Here is a 27,580-nt window from a genome sequence, read left to right as displayed (position 1 = left end):
GGAATGAGCGTATGTTGGGGGAAAACATCAAGGAATCGGCTTTGGTGTTCTGAAATGATGCTGTCAAGGTAGCAAATGCTCTCTTCTGTATGGACTGGAGACATGACATGGTCCACAATGTCTTTAAGTGTCAACATCTGCCATACAGGTTCTTGTTCGGGTACTTTTAAACCTATAATCAGAGGCAAAAGACTCAATTAGCACCAATTTTCATGTGCATTGCTCCATACTTATTTTCAAGTCAAAAAGTTAGCAGGAATGAGATGAGGGCGATTTGTTCTAACACTCCTCTTGTATGGGAAATTGTGAATAGCATCATTCAGTTCCATGAAAGTAAAATATTTTTTCTTGATCAAGTTACCAAGTGTCAAAGCCAGTGCCCTCCAGCAGATCATGTAAAACATCTGGAGGGTAACCAGATGTCACATGGAAATGTTCAAGTTTCTGACAATGCACTGGATTAGACTGCTGACCTTTGGTTCTTTGATGAAAGACCCAGATCTCACCTCCTCATTGGATCGCTCCCCAAAACAAAACTACTAGACGTACAACCCTGCAAAGCTTTCAACAAATCCTGCTACAGAGCGGCCCCCAAATTATGTGCCACCACACTGACCACAGTGCCTTGAATGGCTTTCCCTAACGCTCGAAAGACCATCTTTCTCCAGTGTTTGGATATCTGTTAAAAGTGGCTCTAAAACTCGCTGGAATCCAAACTGCTTGGTGTCTTCAGCCTTACACAGAATTGCAAGGTAGATAAATTACATGTGTAACATAATTGCACTGGAATGTTTCCCAACACCCAATAGACAGCTGTGGCTTTGTGCTTTTTTCGAGATGTCCAAAGCGGATTACATACCTCAAAGTCATCAATGTACAGAATGAGACTCACCCTGTTCTCTACAGAGGAAAACTTTTTTTTTTTTATAGTGAGATCCATAACGAAATGTCTGGTACTTAACCCTCCTGTTATCCTTAGGGTCAATTAGACCCCAGTCAATGTTTAACATCTCTAACTACATGCTTAACATAATTAGTTTTTGCTTTATATTTAATGACTTTTCCTAATTTAACAGGGACAACTGGGAAAACCTAAAATGGACATGATTATGTTTTTTCAATGTAGTGTACACAAACTTCGCCGGTGTTCCTTTGGGTCTAATTGATTATTTGGACGATATAATCATTATTATTATTATCTAATTTACAATAAAAAATATTTAGAAATACATGCTACTGTCCTTGATAATGGAAATGGAAATTGCTTTTTTATAAATAACACAAAATTGTACTTACTAATAATATACTTACTATAAAATACACACTAATATCCTTCAATCCAATTTTAGGTAAATTAGTAAGATATTGTTTTTTTTTTTCCCTTGTATATTTCCAAATACACGTATAAGAAGGTGTTTGAAGTGCTGTGTTTAATTTAAAATGCTATTTAGGCAGTCAACAAATACACATTGAGTACCTGACATAAAAACTTAAGCAACAACTTCGATTATGATCATTTTCTGGATGTTTAAATTGCTGGGGTCAAATTGACTCCAAGGATAAACATCGTTAGTACAATTTGAAGGTAACAGGAGGGTTAAAGTCATTTTCAGATTTGTTTTCACCTTCAAATGTGTTTTCTTGAAAAAACTTACTTAGGACCTGCACCAAGGGGTATTGCAAGAGCAATATTGGGTCCAGATCACAAAAAAGGCTTTTCAAGGTGGCCACAACTCTTAAAAGTGGACCAGATACACAGGTGGATATAAACTGAAGCCCATCTACTATTTCATCAATGCATTTGTTTGGGACATTGAAGATGCTTTCCAACTTTAAAAAGAGATGCCCACTCTTTTGGTTACTCATCCCAACTCTAAGCTCTCTTCCACACAGGTCTCATCCTGAGCAAACATGGGTTCATAAGGTTGGCTTTTTAGTAGCTCAGTTTTAAAATCCTCAAGGGTGTTCAACTGGTGTTTTCTGTGTCTATGTGTAGCAAAGGTAGAATAAATATTTGCACTTGCAGTTTTTGAAGACACATGCAATGACTTCAAACTTCCTTAAGTGGCTTCCAAGATGCTCAAAATACTGCTTCTCCGAATAAAAACAAAACAGAGCAGCAAAGTGGACAGGTAAATGAAAGAGGTCCACTTTGTGTGATCATCTTCACGTGTTGTTGAGACAAATGGGTCTGAAGGGCATTAAATGTTTTAAACCAGCAATATTATGAAAACAAGGGACTGACTGATTGCGACCACCATTTCCATGCTTCAGTCTGTAGTGTTTTAACAATCCCAACCTCTTCTCCTACTCAAAGCTACATATCTTACACATCCATCTCATGTAGTGGCACCTGAAACATACAAATTGAACATCTCAAAATTAAACCAAACTGCCACACATAAAGAAATTATGTGACAAGTTAAACCTAATCATTACAAATTTGATCTTACCTTGTATCAGCTGTGGAGTCCAAATTAGCACTCAGAAGCTCCTATTTTCTTTTTAAAAAAAGAAAGAAATGTTATCTATATGCTTTTTATCTAGTTTAAACTAACTCAAGGATGCACATTGATATATATATATATACATATATATATATATATATATATATATTTTTTTTTAAATGAACACATCATCTATTACAAATCATGTGTACATGATTTTGTAATATTACCTGTATGACCAGGTGTCTTGTTTTTGAGGTCCAAAGTAGTTGCTATTGTGCATACAAAGGCTGATGCTCCGCATCCTCCTGTTCATGTCTAAAAGGAAAACAGAAATATAGACCTTTTCAAAGATGTTAACACATAAACATACTAAATGTGTCCTAGTTTATTTGCTGTTGCAGTGACTGTGAATGACACAAGTTGTCAGGAAGTAAACAAGGACCAAGGCTGTTGCCTAGCAATCGAATCCCATTAAAAAGGCCTATAATGATTGTTGTTTACTTTCACATCAAACAACAGAAAGTTCTAATTTCTATAAAAGGAGTACATAAATAGCATGACCTGCTGGTTAGACGGGGGTAACTGCTGGTGTACATGATGTGATATGATTGTTAACTACAGTTTACAAAGGGAATGTTGTTGAAAGTAGTTCATAATAAATTTAACAAGAATAAGCAAAAATTCAAACTGATAGTATAGACAACAGAAATCAATAGATATGCAACATTATGTTTCTGAATCTACCATAAATAAAATGTATCTAGTACCCAGTGGCGATGGCTCTAAGACTGCAAGGGAAGCTCAGCTTCCCCTAAAATGTCAGAAAAGTGGTGAAATATGTACTGATGTGTGTACATTGCATTGACTAATTACGCTCTAGAAAGCCTTAATCTTTTCTTCAGAATCAGCTACTTATTACCGGTAACCGGCTCAACTTCCTTCTTCCGTCATGTTTGTTTTGAGGAAGTGGGAAGCAACCACAAACTCTGCTTCAAAGATTTCAGTGCTTGTTAAAGACAGAACAGGCTTTACATGTTTGACATCAAGGAAAGTTTCACTGTTTGGGTCCAGAGATTGAAGTGCGGTCATTAGCTCACTGTTGCGTTCACCGAAACGCTGGCTTATTTCTTTCCCCACCGCGTCCAGGGTGCTGTAGAATAATCTCTGCAGTTCAGTGTCACTCTCGTCAGGGTCACCCTGCTGCTGGCCAACGGTCTCTTCAACTGCATATCCTAGGAGACTTTTGTTAACGGTCCTCTTCCTCTTTTGTGGCCTTTCTGTCTCTTTACACTGTCCCATGATGTTGTTCAACACATTCAGATGCACTTTTCACTAACCGCATCCAGGAGAGCAAATCCATTGTTATGACAGAAGCATTTTGAAGCATCTCTCTGCAGCATCAGTTTTAACTTTGTATTGGTTTACAAAGCACTGAATGGTTTAGGACCTAATACATTTCAGACCCTCTTCACAGTTATGAACCATCCAGACCTCTCAGATCCTCTGGGACAGGTCTGCTCTGTGTCCCCAGAGTCAGGACTAAACATGGAGAGGCAGTGTTCAGTTTTTATACTCAACAAATCTGGAAAACTGCAGATCTGCTGCAACTCTCAGTTCTTTTAAATAAAGACTGAAGACTTCTTTACTTACTTATTTGCCGCTGCTTTTCAGTAAACTGCACTGTAACTTCTGTAACTGTAACATCTTTTATGTTTTATGTGTTTTTTTCCCAATGCTTTTAATGTTTTATGTGAAGCACTTTGAATTGCCTCGTTGTTGAATTGTGCTATATGAATAAACTTGCCTTGCCTTGCCTTGTATTCTAACCAGTCTCTATGGTTGTACCACAGGGCAACAAACAATCGTTTCTGACCATTGAAAAGGTGATCGGGAAATGTCTTCAAAATGATCTTAGTGGGCTTGTCCTCACCTAAGTCATCTCGAGGACCACTATGATCATGGCCTTGTGTTTGGGAGAGCCTACTGTAGCTGGGATCGGCGCTATAATCAGCTTGCTCCCGCTTGTGCCTCTGTGTTGCTACCGCTAGCTAGTTGCTGCTGCTCGCTGTTGGCTCCTCCAGCTCCTTCAGGGATACGGCTCTCCTGCTCCTCTGTCGTTCGTGCAGTATTAATTTTAGTTTGTGGCGGTGGTGGTCGGAAGAATTTCCTTATATCCATTATTTTTGATATCAGTTTCCTACACATCTACACACCTCTCTGGCTCCTAGATGGCAGTGTGAACGTAAAGAGACATCGGTGGGTCACTTGCAGCAGCACGCACGCGTCACAAGCCGAGACGTATCTGCCATAATTAATTAAATTATATTAAAATATTTATATAAAGTATAGTATTTTAAATGTGACAGATTTTTTGTTATCTGAATATAAATTAATACAATGTGACACACAAAACAAATTATGACTCCTCCCAAAAAAATTACAGCAAGCAAGGAGGCACGGGCGGGGGGCATTGCCCCCCTAAAAGACCCCTTGACGCTGGGGCTGATCAAGTTAATAGCTTATCAATACACCTAGGCAATTAAACAGGCATAAATTAAACATGTCAAAACTGATATTTAAATCTGCTGCCTGTATGTAGTTTGTTTATCTTAGTAAGCCAATTCTTGTAAATCCAGCTGTGTCCACGGGGCTCATGAATGTTCATGTGATTATTATGAATATTAAGTAGCCATGTGGACCGCTGTAAGGGAGAAAGACCAAGTAGCCTGACCGGAGGTTGGAATATGCAATATCATTCCATCAGACCTTATATGTACACTTTTTCAACCAAAGGTGGGCCTATGCACAGTTACATTATGTTTTACAGACATTTGTAGTTAACTAATAAGCTTAAACCTTGCATTTTGCTGAACTTTCACTTCCCTTTGTATTGTGCACCAAGCATTTCATTCAGCACGACATTCGAGCTCTCAAAACGGCCTAATTAAGCTTAAAGGTTTATCTAAGCACACTTAAGGGGCCTTCACATGATAAGCCTGTGAATGTTCTCATTCGTCCAGGTCATCGTTATCCTCAAAGCAATTTCAGTCAAAAGCAACTGGACTGGTTGTTTGTCTAGGAAGACGTTTCACCTCTCATCCAAGAGGCTTCATCAGTTCATGTACGCATCTGACCGCATCTTCACATTATAAGCTTTTTTTGCGCTGGGCTCACCGCGAGGTTGGGCGCAGAGACCCAGTAAATGGCTAAATCAACGTTAGTATTAAAACAACCGTAAGCTCGTAAACTGCCTCTTCACAAACCTGTTGTGACTGCTTATGAACCTTCAATCATTACGTTTTCTTCTGAGATCGTGGTACAACTTTTTTGTAAAATTAAATAGTTTAGGAAACTCGGACACAAGTTTTTCTTCCATATTTCTAACCGGCTTGATGTCACTCTCTGGTTGCCTAGGAAACGGAAACGTCACACTCAGCTTCCATCTCATTGGTTGCGATTTTGAAGGATCAGCGGCAACAAGGTTAAAAGTTCAAGTGTGCTGACAGCACAACGTTTCCTTTTTTCTGTAAAATGCATATAACAATGAAATTCACTCGTTCCAGCCAGCAGCATCTTTACTACGTCTAGCTTTGATAAAACCACAACTCAAGTAAGGAGGCCTTTACCTCGTGCCAGCAAACTTAGTTAGCTAGTTAGCAGGAAAACACTATTTACTAGCACTGCAGCTGCCGCTGCTTTCAGTGTAGAGAAACTGACTTAAGTAGGTAAGCCAACAGGAACGTAAGTTTGTGTGGCTTAAAACTTACCTTCATGGTTCCATCTTCACGTTCTTCCTCATCTCAGTCAACAAAGTCCGCGAACGTAGTCAAAATGTGGACCATGGACGCTGAACTTCAAATGCAGAGAAGGTTGCCAGATTCACTATTATCAACTAATTAAGCCAATTAACTTGTTTAGTGAATATTACATGGATCGATCTTCCCCAACACACATGCAAGCAATGATGATTTGTCATCTCCTATCTATACAGAACAGGATGCATGGGTCACACAATGCCTCTGTCTCTTCTGAAGTTATCTCATGTCATGCTGTAGTCACACTCAGGCCTACTCAGCGATGTACAAAATGGATGACCATTTCAGGTTCCCACAGATAATGCAGGATTCATGGTTGGCCTAATAAGGATTATGATTTATAAATTACAAGTATCCATAATTCCTGTGACAGTCCCCTCTTTGAGCATTCTTATGTTCACAAAAGGTCATTTATAATAACTTTTCTTTACTTCTATAGCTCAAGGTCAGTTTACAGGAATGAACAGAAGCATGTACAAGTATGGAGGGAAAGCTTTTTTGTATTTTTGAAAGAATGGAGTAATACAACAAATTGAGATAATGGCCAGTGCCACAATAAGGGATAAAAAGTAAGAAGTAATAATATAGAAATAGAAGGATAAATCAAAACTTTCAACCCTGTTTTCCCTCTCTGTAACCAACAATTTTCCTCAAGTGTACAAAAAAGGATAAAAATAACAAGAAAAATAAAATAAAACAAAGAAATAAAAATCACACAAAATCAGCCCTCTTCTCTGTACAGGTCATCTTGTCGTGACCTGGTGTTTAAACCTTCTTATTTAAAACAAGAGTACATATACATTTTCCAAGGTTCATGCACAAAAGATGATTATTTATTTTTAGCAAGTCCACAGGTTTTCTGTTGAAATGACAGTAACTCCCTGATACTGTCTTGTGAAAGAATAGAGGAACTCAAGGCTCGAAAGCTAAGAGAACACAAAGCAAGATCCCCATAAAACTGCAGACACAGTGATCGAAAGAGGAAGTGGAAACTTGAGGCTTAACTTTCCATCCCCCTTTGGTCAGTCCGGACCAGAGGTATCATAGTTCCTGCTTTAGATGAGACACCACATGTTATTATTCAATCCGAAGTGAAAAGCAACAGACAGTGTTAATGACGTATTGGCCCCACCTTGTGAAGCCAGTGTAAGATCCATAGTCATTTTGTTTGCAAGGGCACATTTCCAAGGCCCTGAATAACTGGTGTTAATGTAGAAAAACTCAGAAGCAGTGAGTTTAGTCAGGTTCCAAAGCAATTTCATCAGTCTTATGAGCTTTGTTGACTGCCCCCCACCCCCCACCAGGGGAAGGCTCCAGAGAAGCCCTTTTCTTCCAGGGAAAGGGAAACGTGTAGTGTCACGCTTCTGCATACGTGTGTGTGGTAATCCAGCTGCGCCACAAAGGTGACAGAAGGCAAAAGTTTTGCAAAACTAAGAATCTGTGTTGTGCAAACATAGACTGTATAAAAAATGGACGTAGCCTCTCTGCCATGCCCGTTCTCTTAATTTGATCCAATCATATTTGCCTCCATGAGTCACCATCTTGTCAGACTTTGACTCCTCCTAATTTCCTCTTACCAAAAAAGGGCATTGATGTGACGTTGGGGGGAGGGAGATACGTCCATCTGGGTGACGTTTATAGAATTAGCCACATTAGCTCATATTAGCTCCACCGCCCGGGAGCTAGGCTAACAGAACATGTTACTAAATAAACAGGAGTGGGAGTCTTTTGTCTCTAGTGGAGACTACACCGGGTCTGGGAGTGAAGTGCAGGCAGAATTTATGATCTCTGATTTAAACTGATATTCAACACAGTAGCATGCTCACAAACTGTAAAACACTGACCCTCACAGCCTGAATCCTTCCATTGCAATAGATAAGCATCTAGTTAATGTGTCATAGATAGCAGACTGTCCTGCAAGTCATGGTGCAAGTGCGGCTATTTAATTAGCATAACAAAGCTAATGTTAACGCCGTGTGTTCCTAAACCACCTGTTTGTACAGTTGATCGAAGAGCAAACCATCTTGTGACTTATTGTAACACCACCACACGAATGACCTCAGTCCAGGTCCAGATGACAGAGTCAGTATGCTTACGATGCTAATCCTGAAAACTAGCCTTTGAGGAAAAGTGAGGGCCAGAGGCTAGCTGTCACTCAACAGGCCGCACCCCTAATTGTTCATAGACTTTAACCTCCAATAAAATAAAAACAAGCCTGATACAAAAGAATTCACCCTCCTAATTGTTGTCATGGAGATATGACTTAAACATACAGACTAGGATGCTTTTTGTAAACAAGTCCTAAATAGGTTTAATTATGCTGTGAAAGTCAGCCTGTTTAACATGGGGGTCGATGAGAAACTGCTCTATTGTTCAAACTGCTCCTACTGGACACTCAGAGAACTGCAGTTTTTAGCACTTCCTGATTGGATCAACCAGGAAGTCGCTGTGACGAGGCCCCTGACAGTCGTGTGGAGTCAGGCATTTCTGAAAAAGCTCACAACTCCTCTGGTCTCAGGTTCAGGGGCATAGCTGACCATGTTGCAATCAGGACGTTGGTCTATTGGGTACGGTTAAAGTTGCCATTGTTCCATGGTCTCAGAGGTGTTCAGCAGCCATAGCACTACAGGCAGTGCCGTGTCCTTTTCATAGAGGAGGGAACACACCTAGCAGCTGTCGTTTGGTCATTTGCCTGGTGGTCAGAGCGACGGCTCTGAGCTCTGTCCTGGTGATGGGGCTGGTCAGCAGGGTGAGGCCTGCTGTTTCTGTCCTCAAGATTGTTTCTCTCTAGAGCTTCTCCAAAACGCACGCTCTCTCTCTCTCTCTCTCTCTCATCATTTAGTAAATTAAAAATGAATATAGGTTACTTTTATCTAGACAGGAAAATAAAGGAAACATGACCAAAACAAATATAAACTCCTTCAGTTGTTGTCTTAACATAATAATAATAATAAAAAATCTTAAAATAAAAGTTAAAGGAGGTCAAAAATAAATATCAACCATCTGTTAAATATCAATCTTGAATAATGAATATGTATTTTCTCAATTGAAAAAGCATACTCAGTTTCATGATTTCATAATATCAGTTTCTCTATTAATATATTTCAAAATTGGGATATGCAAAAAGATCTTGTCAGAAAGAATGCTTTATCATCTTTTCTTTAACAAAGTAAACCTGCTGACTGTTGTAAACTATTATAGAGAAGAAAAACATAGTGAACCTGTGAAAGCGAATCCTGGGTGTTTTCTGTGACATTTTCTTTCAACACCCAGGTTTCACTTTCACAGGTTCACTGGTTACTTGTGGATAGCTCTTTTCTTTCCTAAAGTTGTCAGTAAAGTATAATGTTAGCACTTGTAAATAATATAATGGTGCAGTCAGTGAGAGTGCATTCTACTTTATCACAGTGGAGGTGAGGGTGACTTTCCCACTACCTTATATTTGGAAACATCAGGTGGTCAGAGAAAAACGTATTTTCCATGTTTTGTATGTCTTAACAATCAATAATTTGCTATGCTGAAAACAAGTATAATGTGGAAAAACAATAAAAAGAAGTATAATCTAAAAGGCTTGTACTACTTTACTACTATTCAATTTCTCACTCAATAACGTAATACAGAAACACAAACAAAACATTTCATATTTTCACAATAAAATGTAATCATAATTCATTAATTCATAATCCTTCTTAAGCTCTAAAAGGCTGAATTTTCGTAGAATGCAAAGTTGTATCGTCTTGCATGTGTTGTGGTGTGAAAGTGCAGTGGCTTGTGTGTGTGTGTGTGTGTGTGTGTGTGTTGGTTCGTTTGGTTCTTGTCTCATCTATTTTATTGGGAATGTGTAGGCTCTTTAGGTGTGTTTATTATGAATATGTAACATAAGTTTGTTTATCAAGTTGCCAGGATCTCTAAATGACCAGTAGCTGTTTGAACCAGTGTGTGTGTTTGTTGTGCATTTACCAATCAGAGACTGACTGTGCTGTGGTGTTGTCAACCAATGCAGATTCGTCCCCTCAGCTGCGCTCCCACCTTTGCCATCATTTGAGTTGATTTTGCTGCAAAAACATTTAAAAGAGCCTTTCGAAATAACTGAAAAAAAATAACACATCAAAAACAGAAAGCTAAAACATCCCTTCAAGATTATTAAAAATAAAATATTTAATTTGCTTCATACATACAGCGAGGAGAAGAGAAAAGAAGAGGTGGAGGAAAGGAGTGGAGAAGAAAGGAGACGGAAAAGAGAAGGAGAGGAGAGGAGGTGAGGAGAAGATGGGAGACAACAAGGAGAGGTGATTGGAATTCAGCAACCTACATAAAAAAAAAACATAGTAGCCAATGACATCATCACACCATTTTGGCTTACAGTATAAAATCAATATGTTTTGAGAACACTTTAGTATTGTATGGGTCTGGGTTTCGTTTTCCCACTTAAGAAAATAACTTTCTAATCACATTTTGAGGCCTCACCCTTTAAACATGGACATATCTTTTCAAAGTGACAAGACGCATCCCTCTGATTTTGTAGTCTGCTAGTGGGCAGGTATCATGCAGTTCTTGTAGCTCAACAAGTTCCACTTCTTTACTTGTCGATGTTTTGAGATCATAAGCTCTGTAGTGTTCCATATACCATCCACTAAGCTTTTTCACAATGAAGATTAGTTTGTCCTGCAGTATCACCATTTGGATGATTTCACCAAATTCTGGCAGTCCTCCCAGTGAGCCGTGGATCAAGATCATCCCACACTTGTAGATTAGTCCATTATATGCTACACTTTTAGCCAAGCACACATTGTCCATATCTGGAGACTTCTGTCTCAGTGCACTTGAGATGTCCTTGTTAAGAACATCAATGTGAACAGTGGAAACATCTGTTACTTCCAGTGGGGGTTTGGAAAAGCTACTCGCATGCAAATGATGTGCAATCATATACTGATGTCTCTGTGAAAGGGAAAGAAGTACATTTTTGAAGCATCTGATATTCCTTGCAACTCTTTTAAAAAAGCTATGCTTCGCTTCGAAGCGCATAGTCCATAGTGCAACTAGTGGCCCAAACTTCCAGATCAAGTCCGGATAATGTTCCAAGAAGTGGTGCTTTGGTTTAAGATCAACGTCGGGGAAAACCTCTTGAAACTTAATTCTGTGCTCGGAGATCTTAAAACCAAGATATGCAATGGAATCCTCAGTATGAACAGGACTGACAACGAGATCAACAATGTCCTTCAGGTCTGTTAAGATGTGCCAAGCAGGCTCCTCACAGGAAACACTCTGCCCAACGAACAAAGGCAAAAATCTGATAAGACACCAGTTCTCGTGGGCATTACCCCCCACAGTTTTTTTGGATGCAAAACTGAGAGCCACAGGATGAGGTCGATTTGTTTTGTCAGCCCACTTGAAGTTGAAAGATGATATTGCTTCATTTAATGTACATAATGTGAAATACCTTTTTTTGATTAACAAACTGAGGCAAAGTGCAAGTTCAAAAGGAACGATGCCCTCAAAAAGATCATGTACAACATCTGGTGGAAAACCAGTGGCAACATCAAAATATGAGAGGTGCTTTGTCAAAATACACTTTGATTTCACACCATAATAACTGGGCAATTTGTTTTCCTCAAGAATTCGTAAATGATCTGCATGAATGTCTTTTGTTCTCAAAGTAAAGGCTTCACTTTTGACTTCAATAGCCTGGAACTCTGATCTTTCAGCTTGCAGTGCAAAATCTACATACGTATGTCCCTGAGAAATTTTCAACAAATCCAGCAATACTGTGTGCACCAAGGTTGTCGGCGACAACACACTGAACGGTGCCTTTTACTGTTCTGCCCAACTTTGACAGAAATATCCCACTCTGTTACAAAATTACAAGATCATTAATGACAGGTTCTAACACTTTCTCATACCCATAGCACTTCAGATCATTACTTTTGATTAAAGCAGCCAAATAGATGGAGGATAAAGCCGAATTACAGGCTGGTGGCAAATTACCCAAAATCCAGTACAATCCACAAATTTCATGCTTCCTCCTTGATGTACCAAGGGGATTACAGATTTCGAAATCATCAATGTATAATATCAATGAAATGCTTTCCTGCTTAGACAACAGTCCATTTTCATGGAAGAAGGCACCATCGAAGATAGTTTTGTAGTGCACAGTAGTTTTTTGAGGCTGATTATCTACAGTATTCAAATTAACAGCCTGATCCAAGATTGTCTGGCAGTCAAGAATATGCTGCAAAGACTTTATAATTAAAATATATTGGAATGACTTGTTATTTTTTTCTGTCAAGTATATATTCCACTGGTTCCACTACTTTAAAGTGGCTCTTATAGTAAGCTTTTCGCCTCCAAGCACTGGAAAGTGGACCTTTATCTCCAATTGCTTTTTTTACAGGGTTTGTCTCACAGAGTACACTGGCTAGCTTTTCAACAACTGACTGGTCAAATTGGCATCCATTGTCTTGTAATACTTGGCTAATAGTCTTTTGGGTAACTGGCAGAGAAAGAGAACCAATCAAAAAGTTTAACTCCTGCAAAAGCTCATCTACAGCTGCATTAGACACAAGAAAGATGTTTTCCAACTTAAGGAGCACTGAAGCAATTTTAAGCTCAATATCCTTCTCTAAGTTTTCAGAATGCCCATTGTCAAAATCAGAATTTAAATTTACATTACTCTATAATTTCCACATCTGAAATATCACTGGCAACACTGGAACAAGTTTCTTCAACAGAACTTACTTCAGGCTTAAAGGTGTTCACTGTACCAGAATGTTTTCTGTATTTATGACTTTTGAAGTTCTCATAGACATTGGTTTTATATTCACAGTTTTGGAACACACATGTTACAGTCTCCTTATTTTTAAGATGCTGATAGATATGTTGAAAATATTCTCTTTCTGTGGAGAGTTGATTATGGCCACACATTTGGCATGTGAACGTGGACGGAGCTTTGGTGCCCGCTTGTTGGGCAGGGGGATTTCTTGATAGATGGCTCAGTAGGGCTTCAAAGTCTTGAACCTACATGCACAATTTAAATAAGTGCATGGATATGTGTGGCCTCTTCCGTAATGCCTATGAATCAGTTTGTAGTGCTTGAGCAGTTCAGATCTTTTTGTTAATGTCGTCCCACAGTCCTTGCATCTCCACATGAAGCATAACACTGGAGAAACAAAGAGACGCGTTTTACTGGGTGTATATAAATAATTTTGGAAAAACACAGAGGCAGGGTTGGGCAATATTACAATCTGTCAATATGGCGATATGAGACTAGATCTCATCTCAGCTTTTGGATAGCATGAATACGATTGTGATGTGATCCCCCCCCCCCCCCCCCCCAAATGATTTAAACACAAAATGTGTTCATCAAATGTAGCCAGCCCTCTCTTATTAGATTTCAAGGGAGAAGTTCGTGACAAAATGTAGGTGAAATAAGGGAGTTTCGCGGCAGATAATTCCTATGTAAAAGCTCTGTGCCGTGGCCCAGTCCGATCGGCTGAATCTAAATAACGTCCAAAGGACTCCGAGCTGCACTACGATTGTCTGTGTGAGTATATGAGCACACTCACACCTATAAATAAGGTCCAGGTGTCAAATAACCGGAATTCCCCTTTAAGTTGTTGCTTGTCCATCTATAAATATTTATCAGTTGCGTCTGCACACGACACACACGTTTAAAATGACGTGTGTGTGTGGAAAACCGAGTGAATACTAGTATGGACGACTGCAGTCGATGTCTGACGGGCGCGGAGAGGAGGAGGAGTACGCTCCCAGTGCGACCACCCAAGCGCCCGAGAGCCCAGCTGCACGCACCCTTTCTCCTTACATACATGCGGCAGTAAATGCACGCTTCCTGGAGGCACCACAGTTAAAGCTTAGTTAACCTTACCTCCCACATCACCCGTGGCCGTGACAGGCATGTGAAGCAACACGTGCGCGTGCCCGAACACGGCCCAGCTTGCCGCTATATTATGCTAATGCTAATGAATAGCTAACAGTGAGCCAACACCAACACACTGCATGAACACTCAACTTTAAGCTAACGTTCCGATATTAAACCAAGAGAGTCCCGCCCGCAAACAACTAACCTAACGTTACATGTCCAAGCACAAACTACCAACAGGTCTGATATTTAACGTTAGGCTAACGTACATTTCGCTAATGTTAGCAGGGCTGAATTATAGCTGGTGTGGTTAGGTCCGTTTACTAAACATTTAACGGACTTAACAATACAGTATTTTTATATTTAACATATTAAAATATTTGTTCTACATTTGACTTACCCTCAAAGACGATGGAAAAAGTAATATCTTCGGTCCTTATTCCCAAATTGTTGGAGCCGAAAAAATGGCGTCCCAACCGTCCACAGGTAGAAAATTCTGGAGAAGGCGGAGACGTCATGACGTCAGACGCACAGCGTCATGAGAAACCTGCAGGTTAGATGTGTACTGAGAGAACAACACATAATAACAAGTTGATATACTCCACAATTGTACAAATGCCTCCACTAAAGAAGAAATCTTAATGAAACTCACTCAGAACCTTACGTAACTTCAGCTACTGCTGAAATAAACCTTTTAGAGTGTAAGAAGAGCTGCTAATGAATCAACACAGAACACTATCTGGTCGAACATCCTCCATCCACTGTAAACCAATAATGATTGCCATCATCTCTGCTGAATAAACTGAAATTTGATCGGGTAACCTTTTCCCAATATTGATGTGCATTGATGGAATATCTACACCTGTTCCTACTTTATAATTTTTTTATTTTTGGAAGTACAGACCAAAAGTTTGGACACACCTTCTCATTCAATGAGTTTCCTTTCTTTTCATGACTATTGACATTGTAGATTCACACTGAAGGCATCAAAAGTATGAATTAACACATGTGGAATTATGTACTTAACAAAAAAGTGTAAAACAACTGAAAATGCGCCTTATATTCTAGTTTCTTCAAAGTAGCCACCTTTTGCTCTGATAACTGCTTTGCACACACTCTGCATTCTTTTGATAAGCTTCAAGAGGTCGTCACCTGAAGTGGTTTTCACTTCACAGGTGTGCCCTGTCAGGTTCAATAAGTGGGATTTCTTGCCTTATAAATGGGGCTGGGACCATCAGTTGTTGTAATGCAAAAGTCAGGTGGATACACAGCTGATAGTCCCACTGAATAGACTGTTAGAATTTGTATTATGGCAAGAAAAAAGCAGCTAAGTAAAGAAAAATGAGTGGCCATCATTACTTTAAGAAATTAAGGTCAGTCAGTCTGAAAAATTGGGAAAACTTTGAAAGTGTCCCCAAGTGCAGTCGCAAAAACCATCAAGCGCTACAAAGAAACTGGCTCACATGAGGACCGCCCCAAGAAAGGAAGACCAAGAGTCACCTCTGCTGCGGAGGATAAGTTCATCCGAGTCAACAGCCTCAAAAATCGCAGGTTACCAGCAGCTCAGATTAGAGACCACCACAGAGGAGACTGTGTGAATCAGGCCTTCATGGTAGAATAGCTGCTAGGAAACAACTGCTTAGGACAGGCAACAAGCAGAAGAGACTTGTTTGGGCTAAAGAACACAAGGAATGGACATTAGACCAGTGGAAATCTGTGCTTTGCTCTGATGAGTCCAAATTTGAGATCTTTGGTTCCAACCACCGTGTCTTTGTGCGACGCAGCAAAGGTGAAAGGGTGGACTCTACATGCCTGGTTCCCACCGTGAAGCATGGAGGAGGAGGAGGTTTGATGGTTTGGGGGTGCTTTGCTGGTGACACTGTTGGAGATTTATTCAAAATTGAAGGCATACTGAACCAGCATGGCTACCACAGCATCTTGCAGCGGCATGCTATTCCATCCGGTTTGCGTTTAGTTGGACCATCATTTATTTTTCAACAGGACAATGACGCCAAACACACCTCCAGGCTGTGTAAGGGCTATTTGACCAAGAAGGAGAGCGATGGAGTGCTGCATCAGATGACCTGGCTTCCACAGTCACTGGACCTGAACCCAATCGAGATGGTTTGGGGTGAGCTGGACTGCAGAATGAAGGAAAAGGGCCAACAAGTGCTAAGCATCTCTGGGAACTCCTTCAAGACTGTTGGAAGACCATTTCAGGTGACGACCTCTTGAAGCTCATCAAGAGAATTCCAAGAGTGTGCAAAGCAGTAATTAGAGCAAAAGGTGGCTACTTTGAAGAACCAAGAATATAAGACATATTTTCAGTTGTTTCACACTTTTTTAAGTATATATTTCCACATGTGTTCATTCATAGTTTTGATGCCTTCAGTGTGAATCTACAATTTTCATAGTCATGAAAATAAAGAAAACTCTTTGAATGAGAAGGTGTGTCATAACTTTTGGTCTGTACTGTATATACGTCTAAATACCTAATTGCCCTCATTAAATGAATAACTTTCTTGCATTTGAATTCTATATACTCCACCTGTGTTCTCCGTGTGCCCTTTTGGTCCAGCCAAATCCTGAGGTATTTGAATCTGTCCACTTTTTCCATATCTTTCTGTGCATCTATCCTTTTTTAATTGGTAATTGTCACAAAACATGATTTACTTAAAGAAATCTTAAAGCTCCAGTTGCATAACCACTCTTCTACATCTCTGACTGCTTGCCTAATTAGTATCTCTTCCCCTTGTCCAAATTGCCCCATCATCTGCGTACAAGCCGATCCAATTATTCTGTCCAGATTCATAAATCTGCGCTCTGATAGAAAATCTAGGACCCAGTTACAAAATTCTTCCACTGGTCCCCATCTTGTTCAGTTTTATTAATAATCCTTCCCTCCACATGGAGTCGTAGCTTTTTCAATAGAAAAAACATGATAATCATGAAGTCCTTCAGTTTAAAGGTTTTTTCCATCTCATTACTGACTTTAATTACAGCATCCATAGTTGATCGTCCCTTTTTAAAACCATTTTGATAAGAAGCAGTACCATTTTTTTCAACATTTTCCAAACATCTCCCTATTGTAGAACAGTAATCCCTGTATGCACACCGTCTAGAATTTTTAACTACTTTACGTGCTATAGCTTTTTTCCTCTGATAATTGATTATATTCACTTGATTTAAATTATCGCGTAATATTCTCAGTACACTATTTCGTTCTTTAATTGCTTCTGTACATGGAAGGGGGTTCACTTTGGTGGGCTGAGGATCTCGTCTCTGCTTTTTGCAGATGATGTGGTCCTGATGGCATCGTCGGTCAGTGACCTTCAGCACTCACTGGATCGGTTCACAGCCGAGTGTGAAACGGCTGGGATTAGGATCAGCACCTCTAAATCTGAAGCCATGGCTCTCAGCAGGAAACCGGTGGATTGCTTACTCCAGGTAAGGAATGAGTCCTTACCCCAAGGGATGGAGTTCAAGTACCTCGGGATCTTGTTCACGAGTGAGGGGACGATGGAGCGTGAGTTTGGCCGGAGAATCGGAGCAGCGGGGGCGGTGTTGCAGTCATTTTACCGCACCGTTGTGACGAAAAGTGAGCTGAGCCGGAAGGCAGAGCTCTCAATCTACTGGTCAATCTTCGTTCCTACCCTCACCTATGGTCATGTAAGCTGGGTCATGACCGAAAGAACGAGGTCGCGGGTACAAACAGCCAAAATGGGTTTTCTCAGGAGGGTGGCTGGAGTCACCCTTAGAGAGTGGGTGAGAAGTTCAGCCATCCGTGAGGAACTCGGAGTAGAGCCGCTGCTCCTTTGTGTTGAAAGTAGCCAATTGAGGTGGTTTGGGCATCTAGCAAGGATGCTCCCATGGCGCCTCCCTATGGAGGTGTTCAAGGCACGTCCAGCTGGGAGGAAGCTTTGGGGAAGACCCAGGACCAGGTGGAGAGATTATATCTCCACACTGGCCTGGGAAAGCCTCGGGATCCCCCAGTTAGAGCTGGTTAATGTGGCCCGGGAAAGGGAAGTTTGGGGTCCCCTGCTAGAGCTCAGACCGTGTGATGCTGGTACATAGCTTTCATTTGTATACGCAGCCACCTGTCCGCAGATGGGCGCACATGCATTAGCCGAGAGTTCGGCTCCAGACCCAAAAAGTTGTCACTTGTTTGGGCACGAGGCAACTTTTCTTCCAGTATATCAGAAAACCCAGTTATTGCAGGTGATCTGTGTAGGTGCAACCGGTATCCCAAAGATGATTGTTCATCTCTAGATTAACGTGTACTTTCAGTTTGGTTATGAGAAGGCCTCAGCCTGCTCAGACAAAGGGGAAAGACTAACCCCGAAAGCCTGGGAGCCTTTGTCCCTGAGTGCATGGTCACAGCTCTCCCCCACAGGTCACCCCCAGGTGTGAATTCTCCAAGGGACCCTCAAACTGTTAGTTCATTGGCTGACCTGACCTCTGGTGATGACATCATCAGTGTCTGTTAAACTGTAGACCCCACACCCTTCCTCTCTGTCTCTTGGACTCTCCTCTTGCACTCAACTCGACGCTCTCCTGCTGCCGCTGTCCCTTGGCCTTGAACATGGCCTGTATTGAGTAGGATCATTAACCGGTTAGGAACTCTAGTTTAACTAGAGTAATTTTTATTATTATCTTTGATAATTATTGGTGATATTTACTTGATTAACGATAGGTTTATTGAGAATACTCAATCTCATAATCTGAACGTGAGTCAAGGCCCTACATTGGTTCTCTGTGTGAAGTTTTAATAAATTAAAGTTATTAATTTTTAGTAATTTTTCTTTATTCATTTTCTTTATCAAATATTTAATTTTGATTAACACTTTTGATCCATTTAATCCTCAAGTACCTACATTTGTCACTGTCTTGGTGTGCGTGATGGCAATGCTCCTCGAGTCCACCGCTGTGAGCGTGTAGTCGAGGTAACAGTAAATTCTTATTCCTCTCTCACACAGAGGGCACAGCACAGTAATTATACACACCGTGGACATCCGGAAGCTGAGGGAGAGACCGAATGAAAGGACACAAAACACGTAAGCTTTGTCCTGAAAAGTGAATCTCATATTTCATATGTCTTTTCACTATGGGGATGTTAAAAAACGTGTCTTTCAGATCCACTGATGTGAAATAATCCACCTGTCTGATCGATTTGAAGAGATGGCGTTGCGTCAACTTTCTCGCAATTTTCCTCAAAGATTTGTTTAATTTTCTCAAATCCAGAATAGGCCGTTTTGATACGTCTTTCTTTGGGATCAGGAAATATCTGTGGTAATAGCCCGTGTTCCACTCTGCCTTCCTCACTGGGCAAATGACACCTGTCCCTAGGAGGAAGGATATCTCCTGCACTAGAACCGAGAAGCCTTTCTTTAGATTGTGTGCAATCCACCGTGAAGGTTGGCAAAGATGCTGACATCCTGTCTGACACGGCCGGCCTCTCGCCACAAGAGGGCAGCATCTTCCTTTCTATGGGATTGACACACTGAGGCGGAACAGCTGACTGGTCTTCTACAGCCAAACTGACTGCCTGTGTATTTTTTAACACTACTAGACAAAGGCCCGGCCCCGTGACTGGCTTTGGGTCCATTTGTTCTTGCTTTAACCATGTGTGGGAACATCCCAGGCGGAAGCAGGGCACCGCGCTTATTTGTTTTGCCTGTATGCCTGTATGGAAATGTCCCGGCCTTAAATTGGGCTTCGGGCTCATTTGGTCCTGTTCTACACATGTGTGGATATGTCCCAGAATCATAGCGGGCATCGGGCTCATATGTGTGCTTTCTCCTTTCTGAGTGGACAGAGATGAGCAGTCCGTCTAAGAGGGAACTCCCGGGGGGAATCGTGAGTGTGTGTGCTTAGTGACTGAGTGTGCCGAGCGGTTTTCACTGGCAAGGGACAATGTAACACAAGCCTTCGTTTCAGAGCACCTGACTGCTATGGGACTGTGTGTCCTGACATGAGTGTGCCATTTAACCCCCTACTGCATGTCTGCCCGCCTGGCTGGCCTGCTGTTGCTGCAGGCAGAGAGGGTGAGGGAGCCAGCTCCACTCCACTGCGCGCTGGGCAGGTTGGCCAACCTCCGTCTGTTGGGGCCTTACCCGGGAGCGGGATGAGCTAGCAGAACGCTGCCCCGGCCGGGCTGTGCATGAGAGGCACGGCGGCGGGCTTGCACCGGGTTATGGGCACGCCACAGCATCAGTGATTTGAAGGCTGCGGAGTCTTTCTGCTGCCTCTCAACGTTGTGTGTGATGTACTGTAATATTGGCTAACCAGGTGGTGAGCTGGCAGGCCCTGGAAGGGAGCTGGGGCTTGTGAGATGAGGAAGAGAGGTGCACAGCCACAGCCTCCTCAAGAGGTGGCATATTTAGGAAGCCCAATTCCGATTCAGAGACCACGGAAGACCATCCCATAAAGGCTTGAATGGGGGCTCTCGTTTGGTGTGGCGCACCCCAGGAAAGCTGGACCTGCTGCTTAATGTCATTGCAGCATGGCATTTGTTTCAGCGGGGCAGGTGGCTGCATAACATTGAAGGGGGAAGCGTTTTGGGGGGGGGGGGGGCGGGCCACGAAATATTAAGTTTAGCCACTGCCTGGTCCATCACCTCTATAAACTCTTTGTGGAAAGGGTCCTTTGACACAGACCCTGTGGCGCTTCCAAAAGCGCTTCCTATCTCCTCTTCATCATGCCCGAAACTGTCGCCATCCTTCTTCTCCTCCTCCTCACCATACTCCTCCTCACCCGTCATGGTTGACAACTGGCCGCTATGAAAGTCGGCAAGCTCGTGGAACAAACTCGTCCGAGGGGGAATGCTGGACTGCGGGTGTGCCGGAGGGAGGAAGGGTTGGGAAGTCATGCTCCTGTCCTAAGCATATGACGCAGATCTCGTGGCTGTCCTTGTCGAACCTTGCTAGCTAACTCTGACCAACTTTATCATAGCTGAGAAGACACATCCTTGCTCTGAATCCTGGTTGAAAATTTTCGCCGCTCAAACGAAGGCGAGGCCGTCCATACAGGAGTAGTTATCATGAAAATGAGGAATTATTATTTGAAAATTTCCGATTAATTAGAAGGTGGTGAGACAAGGTGTCGGCAGCGGGTTGAATAAAGCTCGAATAAAGATGGCAGGTGCCCAGGGTCTGTTATAGCTTGGGCATAGGCATGTCATGACGCAATAGCCTATCGCCTGCCACCCGAGCCAAGACGTGGTTTGGGTGGTGTTACATTTTATAAATAAAATTTATTCAGCAGCTCTGCCGATGACAGCTTGGTAGCATGAGAAAAAATTCGATTTTGAAATGAAGTAAAACCATTATTATATTAACTATCATTCTGAGACCCTCGATTTTTATTTGCCCATAGCATACCATGAATATCTTCAGCTTTCAGCTTTAGGCGTTCTTTAATGCCTAAAAACTCTTCTGCAGCTTTAACCACTATCTTGATGCTGTTACTTACTGACACATTAACAACTTTGCATATGAAGGATACAAAGTTTTTTTTGTTAAACAGCATAGTATCTTCCTGGACCATACACTTGTGTAGTGGATGTCTTCTCGGGGGGGGGGGGGCTTCTCAGCTTGGAGTTTCCTTAAAAATAAATAAATTGCCTTTTTGGAAGCTTTATCATATTCAAAAACTCCCCAAACTTTACACAAAACTCAAGCTTGGTGAAAATTTAAATATATCATTGTTTTCTGAAATGAGTGTGGCAAATTGGCTTGCTAGTGCCCCCTTGAATCAGTCAGAGTGCAACGAATAAGGCACATTTACCAAGATCGGTAGGCATGTAGAACTCTTCCAGAAAAACAAAAAAGCCTCTTGGAGCCACATCGTAAACTTAACTGGAAGTTGGCCATAGTGGCGATTTTTGACATTTTGGAGATTTGCACGTATCATACTTTAAAGAACTCCTCCTACAGATTAAACACGGTCAACTTTAAAATCAGTCAGTACAATCTTATGACATGATTGACTAAACGATACTGAAAAGTTTGAGTTTTCGCTGCAACGTGTGGGCTTGGCTTGGTGCCAAATTAAAGAAACAGGAAGTTGCTGTAATCTCAACAAACATTGCCCAATCTTGCACCAAGAGTTCAGGCCTGAACACAGCTGCATGATATATTGACTCACAGTGATAGTGCCCCCTGCTGACACCCTCTAAATTACAGCCCCTCCCCCAAGATTGACATAAAAATAGGAAAATCGGTAAACATACACAACACCTCAAGACGTAAAAAAAAGCCTCTTGGACCAATATCCTAAACTCAACAGGAAGTCGGCCATTTTGAATTTTGTGGTAATTTTTCCACTTTTGCACGTGTCGTGCTTTAACAAACTAGAGATTTGACACGATCATTTTCAAAATTATCCAGAATCATCCAAAGACATGTGTGATGATACTCAGCACTTTTTTTTATGGCCCGTGTTGCCGTGGCGTGGCGCCAAAGTTACACCTCTCGCCATAAAACCGGACGTTGCTGTAAATTCATCATACATTGTTCAATGTGCCTCAAATTTCTCATGATTCATAAAAGTCACGCCCTGAACACAAACCAATCTTAATATTGACTCACAGTCAAAGTGCCCACTGCTGGTTACAGGAAGTCACATGTTTTTTCATGTCTTTATACCTTAAAGAACTCCTGTTCACAATGCACCAAGGTTATCATGCATGAAAAGAGTTTAAGTCTGAACACACCTGCATCTCAATATTGACTCATAGTGATAGTGCCCCCTATTGGCAAACATTAAATCACAGCCACTCCCCCAGGATTGACAAAAAATTCTAAAAACCGGTAGGCATATATAACTCATCGATACGTACAAAAAAGCCTCTTGGAGCCATATGCTAAAGTCAACAGGAAGTCAGCCATTATAAATTCTACATTTGGACGTCTCATACTTTAATGAACTACTCCTAGGAATTTAACACAATAAACTTCAAAATCAGCCAGTATTATCTACAGACATGTCTGACCAAAGTATATGCACTTTTAAAAAATGTTTTGCTCTGTGTCTCCTTGGCATAGCGCCCAAGTATGGCCGTTCGCCTTCAAACAGGAAGCTGTTTTCAGCATACATCGTCCAATCTGAACCAAATTTCTCATGCATGACAAGACCTGACCACACCTCCATCTCAATAATGACTCAGTTATAGCGCCCCCTGGTGGCGACAGGAGTGCACATGTTTTTACATGTTTTTATACTTTAACAAACTTGTCCTAGGGATTTAAGATGATCAACGTCAAAATTGGTTAGTAACATCTTTAGACATGTGTGACCAAACAATACTCGGCATTTGCATTTTAACTGCACCGCATGATTGTGGCGTGGTGTGGCGCCAAAGACAGTCATATCAGCAAACAAGAGAAAGTTGTTTAAACCTGTTCATAGACCGTAGTCCAATTTTCTCCAAATTTCACATACATGACAAGAGTCCCGGCCTGAACCACCTCACAATTATAGCACCACCTATTGGCAAATACTAAATTACAGCCCCTCCCCCTTTAAAATGACTTGAAATTAACTGTAATTACAAATGCCACGAAACGGGGTGTAATCCCTTTTTATTTTTTATTCATTGAGTCAATCTGGGGCTTTTATTTTGAAGACGGGTTTTTCGGTTGACGCTCTGTTCCCTTTGGGAAGACATCCGGGTGCAACGGCGCCAAAAATAGCACACAGGCTCCAGAGAGATGCATGTGTGTGTGTGTGTGTGTGTGTGTGTGTGTGTGTGTGTTGAAAGTGCATTTTGGCTTCTAGCGCAGCCCATGATGCTAATAATATTTTCTTTTATATTAAATACTATATTACTATGATTATTTCTTAATGTATGTCACGTGTATGTGGTTAGAGGCTAGACCTACTTGTTTTTGATAAATGTGTAAAATGTGGATGTAAAGATGGCTAATTTAAATAGTAGACTTGTGTGAATTGTGTGAAATTACTTTGAGTATACTACACATGTTAAGGGCTATTGTTTTTATAGTATGCAAAAAGTGCAGTTTTAAAAGAGCCTTTGTTCTATTCACTCAGCTCTTACGATGTGTTCATGATTATACTCTGTAAATTAAATCTTCATGGACCATCAGTTCAAGAGTTGGCCATTGTTTCAGCTGAGGATGCTACAGTAAGAGCTCGACCCACATCAATCCTGCCTCGCTACTGCATTCCTGACTGATGTCCACGATGACGGGTCTCTACGGTGCTCCACTTCTATCCTGCCCAGTGTCGTCAACCTGAAACTAGCTGGACGGCTGACGCTAGGTCATCTACGGTGAAGTGTTCATCCCTACGGGCAGTGGTTGTATGGATTTGGTGCGATGGTAAAAGACGGTAACCATAGACAATCATACAGAGTGAAAACAGTGAGTAACATTTGAACATTATTCAAGTCAATAAACTGCAAAGGACTACAACAGAAGAGTTCATCTTAAGTGAGCCTTTAATGAATCAGTGACTGTTAATACTCTACATCTACAGTGTAAGGAGAACAATAAGGCTATCCACAAAAATTAAAGGGCATAATAATCCAAAGGACATTTTTCATTGTACAAAATATGTTTACACTTGAAATGGGTTAAGGACTGCTTTAATATTGTCTGATTTACTTCACGGTTTATTCAAAGCATATTTCTACGGGTTTATTATGCAAGTGTAACAGTATGAACATTTTGTACATTGGTTGTTTTTACAACCTGAAATTGAATTTCACATGTGGTGAAGTGATTTTCTCCTTTCTGTAAACTGAATATGCCTGTGTCAGTCAACTTACCCTCAAATGCAGGAGAAACAGGTTGATTGTCTTGACAGTGGAATTCAAGAGCTTAAGGCTGTGCTCCAAAACATGTAAGAGCCTACAGAGAGACATGGTTTGAAAGAGGCAATTGAAACCCAGAGTTAAGACCTGAAGGATCTTCCGAGTCATCTACAAGATTCTTTGGAAGAACCTCAAGATCTACAATGTTCTGCCCTTCTACGGATTGCTACAGAGAAAATGCTTGCCTTTCAGAAAGAAGAGCTAAAGAAAAAGGAGAAAAGGTCCAACCACATGTATGGCCAATGGAAGATCCAAGCCTGCAAGGCCAGAGAACAGCTCAAATCAGACATCACAGAAGGCCAGCTGGGATCTCTCATTGATATACTGGAAAAGGAAAAGGAGGATGTAATGAACATCTACGTTGAAATCCGAAATCACATTACACCATCATCGAGCTAAGGCGCAGAGTTGATGCATGTGAAGCAGTGACCATAATCATAAACAAAATTGCATATGAAAGGATTACAAGTATTGATGGAGAGTTTGATGCTGAATAAGTGAATGGGCGTCTCCGTGATCTGCTACGCTACGACTACTCTCACTCCATTTATGGATCTTCAGCCTCACAAGTAAGTGGCAAGTCAATCACCCTCTCCAGCTAACATTCCATTAAGTCAGTTTGTCTAATCTGCAAGGAGACAATGGCGGTGTTTAAATGAAACCCTATGAAACCCGCCATGGAGGGCAGTATGCTAGCTTGCTAGGCCAAGTGAGGAGAGACAAGGTGGCTAGGCTAAAAAGTGGATTTGCTGCCCAGCAGAGTATAATGCAACGCCAAACACAGTTGGACCTGTCATCTGTTTGGGCCAGCTTCAAGGTAGCTAAACTGATTGCAAGCTGTGGAAAGTCGTTAAGTGATGGGGAGTTTGTCAAGAAGTGTTTGGACGCTGTGGCGGAGTAGGTTTGCCAGGACAAGAGAGAGGCGCTGAACGCAGTGAGTCTGTTTGCTTCTACAGTTACCAGGCGGATTAAAGAAATGGGGCATAATGTACATGCCAACCTGAAAAAAAAAGCTAAAGATTGTGAGTGTTTTGCATATATTTTGCAATAGATGAGAGCAATGATGTGCAGGACACAGCGCAACTGCTGATTTTTATTCGTGGAGTTAATTTATCTTTTGAAGTGTCCAAGGAGCTGACAGCTTTACAAAGTCTCAACGATACTACAACAGTTTTTTTTTTGTTGTAAAGTATGCCAAATGATGGAAGAGTTTGATTTAGAGTGGGCTAAGCTGGCTAGCATCAGAACTGACGAAGCTCCGAATATGGTTGGTGCGTGGCGGGGGCTAGTGGGGCGCATAAAAAAACAAAGTCCACTGCCTGATTCACCAGCAAGCACTGTGCTGCAAAGTTCTTAAATGGGAATCTGTCATGAATGTGGTTGTGTCAGGTTTAAGCAACCTAAAACACCCAAAACTTAACAAAAGAGAGAAAGACAAGAGTTATTTTACTTGCAAGGAGAACGGACAGAGATGTGTTCAGCTACAATCTCCTACCACTCTGAAGCACACACTGCCGAGCGCCTGTTTTTATTGGCATTTCGTGGTTACAAAGTTTACAATGAATTACCATTCTTAAGGTGAGGGTCACACAACTGCAACTCAAGACATATCCTGTCATTAATCAGGTCTGTGTTTTCACAGACCCCCCTTTTGGTGACTCATTAACAGTCAGGCTTATCTGATTTCCTTGACCTGCATCCACTCAGCACGAATTGGATACACACACAAACCAAGTAAGGTTAGATTATATGTAAAGGCAATTTGAGTTAATATGAGATTACTTTATGCACATTTATTCCAAAGGGTTGTGTCTTACATAAACTTCATCAGAACAAACAGACTAAAACACAGGCAGTTCCAAGCATTTCTATCCGAGCTGGAGTCTGCCCATGGAGACGTGCTTTACCACGGAGAGGGGGAGGGTGGGGGGACAAGTACCCTAAAGTCCGGGTCGTGGTCCGGGAGGACAGTGTGAGCAGACCCTCAGAGCGTGATCACACTGTCCTTTTGGCCGCGGCCAAAACCGGTTTTTCAGCTAAAGTCTAGTACCTTTAAGTAGTGTGAGCGCACCCGCTCTGCGCTCAATTGGGGCCAGCTGGGCCGCCACGGCCCGCTTGAAAGAGGTGGGCTTTAGCGGAGCCATTTGCACATGTACGAGCACGAGCGTGCGCACGTGTACGAGCACGAGCCCTACGGCAGTAGCGTTATGTCCGCCTGTTCGGACATGTAAATAGAAGGACGGACCATGCGCGGACATTTAACAACAACAACAATGGTGGTGAAAGGTTCACGTTGTGTTTACTGCAGATTTGGTCGGATGAAAATATTCAAAAACAGTCGACAAGACGCACAAAAACTCTCCTCCCGGACCACGACCCGGACTTTAGGGTACTTGTCCCCCCTCCCTCTCCCCCCGCGCCCCAGCCCCGTTTGTACTCACACTGCCAGGGCCTCGGCCAATGCTTCTTGCTGTCCATACGCCATCACGCCGTAACACGTCACACGCATTGATCGCGTGTGTGTGGCTTTGTTTACAAATCTTTCCGTAGACCTCAGAGTTTTTGTGCGTCTTGTCGACTGTTTTTGAATCTTTTCATCCGACCA

This window comes from Echiichthys vipera (genome assembly GCF_963691815.1).
Source record: "Echiichthys vipera genome assembly, chromosome: X".
NCBI classification, from domain to species: domain Eukaryota; kingdom Metazoa; phylum Chordata; class Actinopteri; order Perciformes; family Trachinidae; genus Echiichthys; species Echiichthys vipera.
The sequence above is the reverse complement of the archived record's forward strand: the minus strand, read 5'-3'. Positions refer to the sequence as shown.